Here is a 13,090-nt window from a genome sequence, read left to right on the forward strand (position 1 = left end):
TCATCTTCATCTTCATCTTCATCTTCATCTTCATCTTCATCTTCATCACCATCTTTACCTTCATCTTGATCTTGATCCACATCATTATTTTTATCCTTGTCTTTTTATTTATCTTTAACTATGTCCTGTTCTTCATGTTTACCATTGGCGTGATCCTTCGATATAGGTTTTGAGTGTCTGTGATTTTGTCGTTGCCCTTGTCCTTGTTTCTGCCCTTGTATCTTGCTTTCTGTATTTTCATTACCCACTCCACAGTGCGCATACGCATACGTAAAAATTAAGTTTTATTTTTTGAGCGAAAAATAAAACTCAAGAAAGAACGATTATTTTTCGAGCAAAAAATAAAACTTAAAACGTAACGATTATTTTCCGAGCAAAAAATAAAACTTAAAACGATTATTTTCCGAGCAAAAAATAAAACTTAAAACGTAATGATTATTTTCCGAGCAAAAAATAAAACTCAAAACGTAACGATTATTTTCCGGCCCAAAAATAAAACTTAAAACGTAACCATTATTTTCCGAGCAAAAAATACAACTTAAAACGTAACTATTATTTTCCGAGCAAAAAGTAAAACTCAAAACATAACGATTATTTTCTGAGTAAAATATAAAACTAAAAAAATAATGATTAACCTTGATTTTTATAAGAAAAAATTAAAAAATAAAAATCAGTGCCGCTGGAGGTATTCCGAGTAGTAAGAAATATATTGATGTACTCCTAATGCACGCAGCATTTCTCTTTCAGTGTGATTTTTTGAGTAGAAAATTTCAAAAGTAATCGTTATTTGCGGTCCCTGAATTTGACGCTATAATCAAACAAAAGTGTGCACATGCATATTTCTTTGCTAATAACTTCTTGATTTTTCTCATGGTCAGGTTGAACCTGCCTTCACAAATTTTTAAAGTTTATTGCCTCGTTCCCTACATTAGTTGCGTTCGATAACAAAATTAGCCAACACCAGCCAACATTCAAAATCAAGAGCGTAAGCGAAAATTCTCTCCCAAAGAGAAGAAAAAGCAAAAAAGTAAACGAAAGGGAAATAAGCCATCTCTTGCAAAAACCGGAAGAAGAAGACACACCAGCTGACTTTGTTTATGTTTTATTTGTAAACAAACTGAAATTCATGGAAGAAAAAAGGAAAGTGAACGTTCAATGTTCGCCAGGAACATTTCTAGAAGTAAAAACTAGTTGGCATTATCATAAAGTTACATAGCAGGCAGCCAAAAAGCATATAAATAACAAAACTCGAAAAATGCAATTTTGTTTGTTTACAAAAATTGCAACCATATGTTGTGTGGTCATATGTTTTCGTGTTGAATAATTTTTGCTGACTAAAATTTTGCCAGTACAAAATGAACGCTTCTCTTGCATCAAAATGAACGTTTGCTCTCTCAATTTGTGTGTGTTGGATATTTTTTTGACGTTATCGAACGTTATCCAGTAAAAATTTGGAAAAACTATTACAAATTTATGACTTGTCGAACGCAACTATTGGCATCCAAGTTGTTTTTGTATATCACACAATTTTGTACTTTCTGTCAACATCTCTTTACCTAGACTTTTGTCTTTCAAAAGACCTCAAGTAGCACACTGGTGTATAACTTGGTGTAAATTTACGAATTTCGATATAAATCTGACTAATTGTACCAAAATTCACAAATTTATACCAAGTTATACACCAGTGTGCTACTTGAGTACTGTGGTGAGTTGAAAGACAGTAGGCAGTATCATGATACAAAAAAGAAGGTAGTTTCATTTAATGACATTCGTTGTTGTTGTTAACCATTTGACTTTTAATAAAATTATGACATTTCATCAAATTCATGCTACCTGATCACTAGAAGAAATATTTTTTTTTAACCAGAAGATTTTATCAGTACATTCAACGATGTGGAATATGATAAACTAGAAAACTATGCCGGCTACATGATTTCGAAAATGGGGTTGACGACTAGGTTCAGAAAGCATGACGAAAGTGTATGCTTACATATCGTCGCTTAAAGTACAAAACCGCGTATCGTCGTTCTGCAAAACCACGTAATTGACATTTTTTGCCAAAAATGGGATTTGCTCACACAAGCTCTTGGCTCAAGCCTTATCCATTCGTCCTGAAATGCGATTTCTTTGTAATAAAAGAGAACCTTTTGAAATATGAGTGTGTTTACTCTCTACAAACAATTAATGCAACTGCGTATGTGACAGTTGTGCATTTTGTCGATACACGGTTTTGTACTTTAAACGAGGATCTGTTAGTTGTTTATCGGAGGGCGATCTCTTCAAGCCGACTTCAGGTATTTTGCATAAATTAAGAATTTGTGAAATTTAATGATGATGCGCTAATCACAAAGCCTAATTTTTTGCAAAATCTGATGAGAAATGTAAAAGTAAATTTGAACCAAAATATAAAAATGATTTATTTGGGAAGAACATTATTTAGAATTCGACTTTTAAATCGCAAGATTGCATTCAAAATAGGAAAACAAAAAAATAACAGAATAATGCGCGCGTGGTTTTTATTACAAAATGAAAAGAACAGTTACAATGAAGTCTCCTTTAACAGTTTACATTTTAAATATTTTTAATAAAAAAACCACGTAAGTAAAAAAAAGTACCAAGCACTAATAATGGTTTTTGATTTGAAATGTTATTACATTGGTATAAATATGGGAAAGAAAATACTCCGATTTATTGTTTTAATATTATCAAAGTGGCAAGGCCGTTGATAATACTCACAATTTATGAAACTTCAAAAAATTTTATTATCCGTCAAAAGTTGTTTATTGAAACTACCTTCTTTTTTGTATCATGGGCAGTATATTGATTTGACACTACCTTATTTGAAAACTTTCCTTTAAATGTTGACTAAGCGAGAAAGCTGCTTTATTAATTTACCTGCTTATTGCGCTGTATTGCGAGAACACTTTTTTGAGTCACAGTATTTGTCTATAATAACTCGAGTTGAAGTTTTTCAAATAATGAAGTTTCATTGTTGCCTTTAGTTTCATCACTTCCGCTTTTGGTTGAAGGAAACTGAGAATATGCCAATAATATGACTCAAAACCGTATAACTAGTTAAATAAAAAGTTCTTAAAAACAATTTTAATTCTTATTGAAATAACTAAAAAAAAAAAAACTATAGTTTTAATTAAAATAAATAAAAAAATAACAAAACTATGGTTTTTGTTAAAATAATTATAAAAAAGTTATTGGTAGATATTTCCCAGATTTGGTAAATTTTTTTCAAGTGGATGGTAAATATTTTTTGTCGTCAGTGGCAACCCTGGATACGACGCATTTTCCGTTGCTTACTAAATTAAATCAGCTACATATTTAGTAATTAAATTACGTTGAGTAGGTACAACGTATTATAGTAATAATGTGAATTCCCTTCGATTAGGGTAAAAAACGAACTAAACATGTCTATGAAGCCTATCCTTAAGTCCGTTCCTTGATGGGTTAAATTGCAGTTGGATAGAGCTGTAAACACCTTTCCGTCAATCATACATAAAATAAGTTTTGAATTAACATAAATAGTGCATTGGACATCATCTACTAATATACATATTAACTTCTGTTGGACGAATCTTTGCTATTTTCACATTGAGACGCTGTCCCTCACTTTTTATCAAGTCAGTGGTTTCTTTAGCGAACATTAGTTTTATAGGACGGTAATGGCGAGAACAACTCGGAGCGGAATTTTGATCACGGTTGCCAACCGTCCCGTTTTCGGCGGGACTGTCCCGGATTTAAAAACAATGTCCCGGTCCCGGTTCGACAAATGCCGAGACGCAGAATGTCCCGTTTTTTTTGCAAGAAAAAAATCTAGACATTTTGTTGAAAAAAATTTAGAACTCTTAGGGCCGGTTACTCAATGTCTGCCTAACACTAATCTGCGATTAAACATCGTTTTCGACGTCTTCGACTCCATGCATATAACAGGTAGGCGGTAACGTCGATAACTATGTTTAACCGGAGATTAGTGTTAACCAGATATTGAATAACCGGCCCTTAAAACATGTACATATATTTTATAAATCCTATTTACTGATCGTCACTATACGCCGTATTTTGTTTTCTACTGCGATTTCCTGCAGACTGTTTCATTCATGTGTCTGCGTGTGTGTGAATCGGTAACAAAGTTCTGTGCGGAACGCTGGTGAATGATATTTTTACTATCGTGAGACACTTTGCCAATCTGCTGTGTGAAACGAAATCTTTTTTGACAGCAGTAAATTTTTGACAATCGCAGAAAAAAATACTATAAATTGAAGTGAAATAAGTAATAAAAAAAACGTCTACAATCATTGACTGCAATTCATCAATTTAAGCTTTTGATCAATTTAATTTTAACCAATTAAAGCTTTTAAAACATTAAATAAATTTATTTACAAGAAATATTTAATATAGTTTAATGCTTCTTAATTTTTGCCACCAGAAACTCCATTTCCTAATATTTTATTGTTTTTGCTTAAATTTGGGACAGAAAAATGTCTTTTAGAACGCTTTTATCTACTTGCAATGTTGTATGTCCAGACCCCCATTTTATACTATAAATATAGCAAAGGTATTTATGGCAAACCTTGTCTAGATATCAACCTCGTCGTAGGTATCATATGAAAGACATACAATTAGAAAAACTCTAGAGATAGATGTCGCCTCGCCAGAAGAAGTTAAAAATATGCACATACGCTACAGCGGAAATGGACGACACGCCATTTCTTTAAATGAAATTAATTGCTGCTATATGTATGTATGTATATATGTAGGCATATACTAAATGTGAGCAAACAACATTTTGCTTGCATAGTCTTCTGTTCTCTTTTCACTGCAAGTTGAATTATTTTAGTATCTATTGCAAAATTTTATACAGACAAGACTAAAAAGTATAAAATAAATTTAAAAAAAGTTTTAATGTACCACGCCTTTATAAATGGACTAAAATTAGAAATTAATATTTCTCAGTCCCATAGAACTTGTTTTGATAACTTTTGATTTTGAAATTTCAGCAAAAGTCATTATAAACAATATATGAGATTGAAAATTAAAAGCGTGGGGCGCATGTAATAGGCCTGATTTGAAATTGAAGAGTAATATATGTATGTATGTGGGTATATTAATAACGACCGCTTAAAATCGATCTCAAATTTGTACTTTCGCTGTAGAAATTGAATATTGTCAATTAAATCGAATGCTTTGTATTGCATGCGCTCCACGTTTTTCGTTTTCAATCTCATAAATTGTTTATAATGACTTTTGCTAAAATTTCAAAATCAAAAGTTATCAAAACAAGTTCTGTGGGACTGAGAAATATTATTTTCTACTTTTTAGTCCATTTATAGAAGCGTTGTATATTAAAAAGTTTTTTATTTTATTTATGTATTTCCTTTTTCAGCTGTTTAACAGTTCGCTGGTTAAAACGCCATATCAAAAAAATGCAGGCAAACAAAAATTTTTCCTTTCATATATTTTTAAGAAATACAAAACCGAGAGTCTGGCAAGCCTGATTCTCTTACCGCTCCCAATTTCCGTAAGGCCGTAACTTAAGAACCTAAAATCTACAGGTTCTTAAGTTTTTTATGGTAAGTTAAGTTTTAACTAACCGCCAACACAGTTTCTCATATACAGGTTGGTCCAAATATTAAGTTAAGTTGCGGAAATTAAGTCTAGACTAACTGAGCTTTGAATGTAAAAAATTTGTGTAATCTTGTCCCGGTGAATTACACGAAAGAGTCAAGAACGCGTTTGCTATTTTATTGACGAATGAATTTTAAACAAAGAATTCAAGCCGTGTCTGCTTGAATAAAACGTCATTTTTTACCAACTTCAAACTACAATGACAACTTGTATGTAATTTCCTGAGTTTTGCACATAGTCTAGACATTTTTTTGTATGTTTTTTGTTGTAGGATGTACTATATTTTTATAAAAAATTCCTGGAAAATTTAAAGTAAAAAATGTTCCATACATTGTGAAAAATTCTATGTGCTAATAATTTAGTGTGGCACTGTACATATTTACATACATATCGGTACCTGAGTAAAAGATCGACCCACAGTGTACAGCAGACATGAGCACTTTTTTGCCCGCGCAGTAGCGAAAGTGCGAGCGCGGGCTTGATAAAGGGAAAAACAGTTTACGGGAGGAAGGGTATGAAAAGTTGAAAAGTTATTTATATCCCCACCGACATCATGTTCTTCGCAGTACGCTCAGTATATCCAGTAAACAAACTTAGCTATTTTCTTCCACCAAATTTGGTCTCCATAAAGGACTAGTGTTGCAAGCAACGTTTTTTTTGGGAATAAGGGTGTTGTGCAGCAATTTTATGTGGTGAAAATTATTTTAGCACTGAGAAAATGGATAGAAAAATATTGCAGTGCGCTTGAACATCTAAGGTTTAACTGAAATATAGATGTATTAAGAATATTTATTTTACTAATACATACCAATTTTTTTTTTATTTTACTGTGTCGAGGTCGTTGCACAAATATTTGTAATTTAGTATTTAAATTAATTGTGAAACATATTGAATGCACTAATTAAATTATGGGAGCGATTTATTCACACAGAATTGGAAATAGGGTTGATGATATACTTTAAATAAATTGTGAGTCTGCGAAAATATCTTTTCAGCATATGAATATACATACTTCTTAACTTTTTCCCGAAAATTTGCATACAGGCCCGAAATTATGCCAGTAACATTCAAATATCGTCGCTTTGATGGAAAATTTCCGTAAGCGTCATTTTGGCAGTTTTTAGTTACAGATGCAGTTATATATTTTAAAATCAGATATATCGCTTTTTTGTTAACTGTTTTTTGGATATCTTCTTTAGTTTCCGAGTAATTGACTAAAATCATTTGATACAAATTACGTTAGTAATGCTGTTGTACTAAACTAATCAAGATCTTTCAAATAGCATCATCTGTTTTTAAATATCTGCTTTAGTTTCCGACATATTCAGCCTTATCATGAGTTTCATTTTCTCGAACCGGGCCACCTTTTCACTTTTCGTTTCCGTGTATTCACTACGGTGGGTGAAAACATTTCTGGCGAATTTTTTTTTGGCGAAACTCACGATTAGGCTGATTAGTGAAAAGTATCGTTAATTTATAAAAAAATTTATCACATTTGGCGTATACGACAAAATTTTATTAAACTCATAAATGGTTGACAGTAAACTAAAAATAAGATAATATAAGAATTTCGTGAACTAGTACATAGCATTCTCCGACACTTTAGAGAAAATCTGTAGTCGAGTTTCTGAGAAATTACATTCCAAACTTCAATTGTGATTTCCCGAAACCTGCCGAAAGTAACATGCAACGATCTTTTATCTAGGCGACGATATAACATTTAGCTAAAATATGCATCTAAATAAATTATAATTGTCATTATTTTCGCAGTTGAAGTATATGCCAGGCGAGTAACAGGTAAATACATACATATGTAAGTATACCTAAATTAGCACCTTGAGCTTGTATAATTATCTCTCTCTAATGCATTAATTCTATATACGTCAGGACCAACGCCCGACGCAGTTATGTCTTTATTTAATAACGGCTCTATGACAAAATATTCAAGAAATATATACTTAGATTTTTATTTACTTCATTTCATACATTAATATTGACCTGATTTTTTTTTAATAAATACCAGGAATAAATATTTAATAAAAAACTATTTCACTTAAGCTTAACCAACTTTTAGTTGCTCGGAGCTAATTTTGGAACGCTTAATGAAATATTTTCATAGACGGTAAATGCAATCCTGGGTGCATCGTTAATGAGCTGAAAAACCAAAACAAATTAAATTTGTGGAATGGAGCCTTTTGAAATGGCCTTTACAAACGGCAATGGAATTTCCGTTTGCCTTCCATTTGGCATATTTGCGGGTTAAACCTTCAGAAAGTTACAAAAAAAAAAACAACATTGTTTTCTATTTTTATTATTATATATTTTTGAAATAAAAATACTCCACCTTGTACACCAGAAAATTTCTTTAAACCATCTTGCGCAGCAGTTTGTTGATATTATCTTCACGGTTACCGCAATCACCAACATCAACGTAGTGGCCACAGTAACTTCGAGGCTTTCTTGAAGTGGGATCCAACAGTGAATATTTCGTACGCCAAATAATTATAATTATAATCAACGCACTGAATATCGTGCGCTTTGTGCAATTTGCGTTCGATCACATAGTTGTCAGAGTTTGGGACACGTTGATAGTTGTGTTTGACAATTCCACGTTTGTAGATCAATTCACGAACTGTTATAAGATTTGGATAGCCCCATGTAATATACGGTTCGGCAATCCGTAGCATATTAATGGTTGCCTTGTTCAATTCGATGAACAAACCGTTGTTAATGTGGCGAAGATGGAACCACAGTAAAACTTTACGCACTTTTGGTGCAACTTTGTTTATACCGCAGATAAAGATCACAAAAGCCATTCTGCGGGCACGTAGACGGCGCAACTTCATCTCACGGCGTCCATCAGGAGATATGTTGCTTGATATTTCTCAGCATGCTCCAAATTTTCACGCTTGCAGAGTGCAATCACAGTAGAGCGCTTTAGTTTGCGCTTATCAGGGTAGCACATTTGCAGACCTGCTTCTTGCTTAACTTTATCTTCGACTCGCGGACAGCATGCAACTTCCTGGAAGGTAGTTTTCCCTTTGCTTCGGGCTTCTTACCGGCCCTGGTGGCAGTCATCTTATCTTGTCACTTAGCACGTTGAGAAGGCGAAAAAAAGTTCGCCAAATATTTGGAGCACATCTTAAATAATGCCACTCGATTTATAACATTTCTATTAAACACAAATTAATTTAGTTTATTACTTTTTTAATACATAGATATGCTGCAACCAGGCACTTACTTTCCCAAATTCCATCTTGCTTATAGGCATACTTTTCCAAATATGCCTGAGATGCTACTTCATACTAATAACTTCATTTTCCAACTGCGCCTTCTTTGTTGCTTCAACATATCCTAAAAAGACATAAAATTTACATTAAACAATAGAAATCGCAAAAATTGGAAAATAAAATACTCCCTTCATTTTGTTTTGTTGTCAAATTTCTGAGATATGGGAATTCACCACGATGCAATACAGAAAGAACAAGGACCAGGGATGTAATTTTAAGTCTTCAGTGGCAATGCGCAGAGCGTTCCGAGTAGCAAAATTAATTTGTATCAATTATAACATTAACGGTGGTTCCAATAAATTTTTTAATATTATTAATCAGAGTACATACATTATATGGTATTTCTTTCAAAAATTAATGCATATATGCATTTTTTTAAATATTTCTTAAGTTTCTCATTACTGCTGAAAAGCAACCCTGCGTGTAAGAAATTGTGTGGTACTTAAAATTTCACCTCTGGAAAATTTATTCCCATAAAGGACTTCACCACAGTTTTTTTACTGCATATACTGAGGCAGTACGGCTCACAGTGTAAGATTTGACCCATCTAGCTGCTTTTAATTTTGTAATTCGAAAACTATTGAAGATAGATTAATAAAATTTTGCACAAGGTACGTTATAAGATAGGCGAAGCTTTTTACAAAAAATCGGTCATTTAGAGTTACTGCCACGCCACCCTACTATATAACTGCAATTTATAAAAATGCAAAAACTGAAATATTTAACTAACTACAAAGGCTAAATTGCTTAAAATTGATATTTAGAATTTCCCTATAACAATGAATTATAAACTGGCAAAAATGGATTCAAAAATAATTTTTTTTTTTTAATTATGTGCGTGGAAAATATCGATAAAAAATCAAGTTGGGTCAACGAAATTCCGTTATAAGTTCAATATTTCTTGCTCTATTTACAAAAGTGGGATAGTATTGGAAAGGTTGTGAATTAGGCTTTCTCTATTCAAAGCGGAAATACAAGAATTTGTCTCGGCCGAGATGAAATTCAAATAAATTACTCGAAGAAAATGAAATTCTTAGTAGGCCTGAAAAATGAAAATTTCATCAAAACCTGCACTTTCGAGCAGCTAAAATTGTGTTATTTAAGTCAAAGAGGAGTGGTAAATAAACTGAGATACAAACTTTATCGAATAGTGGCGGATAACGAGTTTGCGGGTCTAATGAAATTAATAAATTGCTAAAAATAAATCTAAATTAACATCGTTTTACTTTAACATGAAATACTCAGTCCTAGTTTACTAAAATCCCAAAAATGTATATTCATTAAAAAGAACATACCTAAAAAAATAAGACGAAAATGGTATTTTAGCAATTGTTGCATAAATCACAAAACACCGACAAATTAAACATTGAGATTCAGTTTCAAATATACAATTTTAAATAATACTGCGCTCGGTAATCTTCCAAATCGAATCCCGTCCCGCCCTACACTTTGGTTTAAATTTTATAATTGTTATTGTTTCGTCTTTACCAGACATTTCTAAAAACATTTTTGACGTTGTTTTGAAATTTGGCGACATAAAATAATGTAATTAATATTTTCTAGAATATGGAAATAATACACTGTGCGGCTGCGGCAATAATGACTTTGTGCACCAAACAAAGAGCGTAAATTTTCCTCATATACACAATAAGCCATCGTTCGGACTTTCCTCCGATAGGAGTAGATTTGTTCCGTTTGGTCGAAATAATTTGAAACCTAGTCCTCTAGTCCGCTCAACTGAAAATGCTCCGTTTTGTTGCATCAACAAATTTACTCTTCAAATACAAAGGTGGTGGGGTTTTTAATAGCAAATTAAAAGTAATATTTTACCTTTTTATTGACACGACTGTTACAGTGGTGAGCTACAGCACCTTTGCAAATACACTTGAATTTGTGAATAGGCTCTCACAATCACCCGTTTTGAACCCGATCGAAAAAGATTGCTCTGTCTAAAGTTCTGTAATTGCGTCGTTGCCCACCGATGTAACAATTGTCCCGGTAAAGCAAGAATGAAATAACTTTTTATTAATTTTAACCAATGCATTTTAACTTTAATGATAATTGCTCGCTGGGTTATAGGCGCCTTTACACGGGTCGATTTTCTAGTAGATTTTTGTCGTTCAACCGAAATCGACCCGTGTAAATGACATCTCAACCGTAAAATGTAAATGCTTTGGCTAGTCGATTTTCCAATCTACAGAAATCGACCCTTGTAAAGGCAGCTTTAGCCCCTTCTTTAGTCCTAGAATACAGTGATACGAGGAGAAATTAATTGTTTTTATTTATTTTTGTTCCCATTTTTCAGTCCGAACCCGGCAAAGAGCGTTCGATGCAGTGTTGCCGTTTTAGCCCTTTGGTGGCTAGATTGAGCTACCACATTCTTTTTTTGGCCACATAAATTTAAAATTGCCCCTAGCCCTTTTTTAAGCCCTTTGGAGAATTTATTCATACTATTATTTAAGAGATGAATTTTTAAACTAAGAAAGACTGATATATATACATGTATGTATTGTATGTTCCTTACGTTTTTATACATACATACTGTAAAAGTGTTAGGGCTGTTTTTTTAACTTATCTATTAACGATTTAACTACAGTTTAAAATAGATAAGTTTACAGCCCTTAGGGCCAGTTTTTCAGTGCCAGTTTAAACTCAGATTAAGTAAACTGAGTTTAAGTTGAACAGCTGGCTGACATTTGATTGGCTGATCTTAGTTTACACCAGCCAGATCGGGCATTTAAGGTTAGTTTAAGCCACGGCCGTGCACTGAAAAACTGGCTCTTAATATGCTTCATTTGTTAAATGGCACATCAAGTCGATTGACCATGTATGTTGTTGTGATTGTACCAGCTGCTGGTGTGTCTTCAAAAACTATTTGAAAATTTTTTTGCGGAAATTTCTTGCACTATATGAGTCAAAGCCGTGTGTGTGGAATATTAAGTTCACGATATTGCAGTTGTGAATTGAAAAAAAAAAACAATGTTTAACAAAATTATGAAATTTCGGCTCTAATCATTTCGATCCTTCTACGACCTCATTTGTAAAGAAATACATATTGTACCAGCATTGGTGGTAAGTTATATGCTTCGAGCCTGATAGAACAATCACTTGATCGAGCCAGCAAGCTGGTGTCGTATATTTCCCATATTATACAAAAAGGTTTTAGGTTGGATAAAATATTAGCTTTTTTCCAGAGTTCATGGTTTTTCTATACAATTACTTATTGAAAATGTTTGCGTGTATACTTATATATGATTATGTAAGCAAACAATTTTAGCTACCATTTTTAGCCACAACGACTTTTTTAGCTCTTTTTTAGCCCTTTTTTTAAAGGAATTTGGCTACCATTAAAAATGCTTCGCGGCAACACTGGTTCGATGAAGGTCAGCTAGTGATTAGTATTGCCAAGTTTTTTATTTAAAAAAGCACCAAAACACTGAAAAAAGGGCAATTTTCCCAAAAAAAACACCAAATTTGTGTTGCTGTGTTTAATGGTATATTTGCATATAAAGCTGTATGTTGAAATATTTTAAGTAATCACGCAATGTCACTTGTAAATATTTCCAACTATGCGCAGTTAATTTAATCAATTTAATTAGCAAAACGTTTTTTTATTAGTAATATTATGTCCCCACCGAAGCTTAACCACGGTGAGTTGGTTATCCCGATAACCCACTTGATTTAGCGTGGTTTCGCCATATAAAAATTACAGCCTTAACCATTTCACTGAGATGGTTAACAAAAACCAACTCAAAACCACGTCGAAAGTCTGATACAACCCTGTGTTTTCGCGCCATCTGTGGGTCATTAGCGTTAAAATTGAAAAAAAAACGTTCCCTGCCAGTGTTCGGACTCAACTCCGATTAAATTCGATTTACAAAGGGTTTCGATACAAAAAAATCTACTCCGCTTGACTTCAAATCTATTCGGTTTTTTTTTTCAAAATATTCTGCCCCTCTTGTCCCAGTTTTTGAGTGTTCGCTACCGGGTTTCAGTAAAAAAATTAAGTAAGCCAAATTTCACTGATAGAAAGAAACTGGTTCATAAAAATGAGTCGATAAAGTAACTTCGTTATTTTTTGATGTATGGATGTAGAACTTGGTTAGGGTTGCCAGATTTTTTGGCGCGAAATCAGTACATTAGACTTTTTCATGCTATAAAAA

At 32.9% G+C, this 13,090-nt stretch overlaps 1 long non-coding RNA gene across 1 annotated transcript; it reads right to left on the reverse strand.

Moving 5' to 3' along the window:
* Window positions 1–7,740: 7,740 nt before the first annotated feature.
* LOC118755018 lies at window positions 7,741–8,995 on the reverse strand. Its single transcript, XR_004994969.1, has 3 exons — window positions 8,879–8,995; window positions 7,982–8,809; window positions 7,741–7,902 (listed from the first exon to the last, which is right to left on the reverse strand). It is a non-coding gene; the product is annotated as an uncharacterized LOC118755018 (long non-coding RNA).
* Between the last annotated feature and the right edge of the window lie 4,095 nt (window positions 8,996–13,090).

The sequence above is a fragment of the Rhagoletis pomonella genome, unplaced genomic scaffold (genome assembly GCF_013731165.1).
Source record: "Rhagoletis pomonella isolate Grant_MI unplaced genomic scaffold, Rhpom_1.0 Rhpom_scaffold_05135, whole genome shotgun sequence".
Classification (NCBI taxonomy): domain Eukaryota; kingdom Metazoa; phylum Arthropoda; class Insecta; order Diptera; family Tephritidae; genus Rhagoletis; species Rhagoletis pomonella.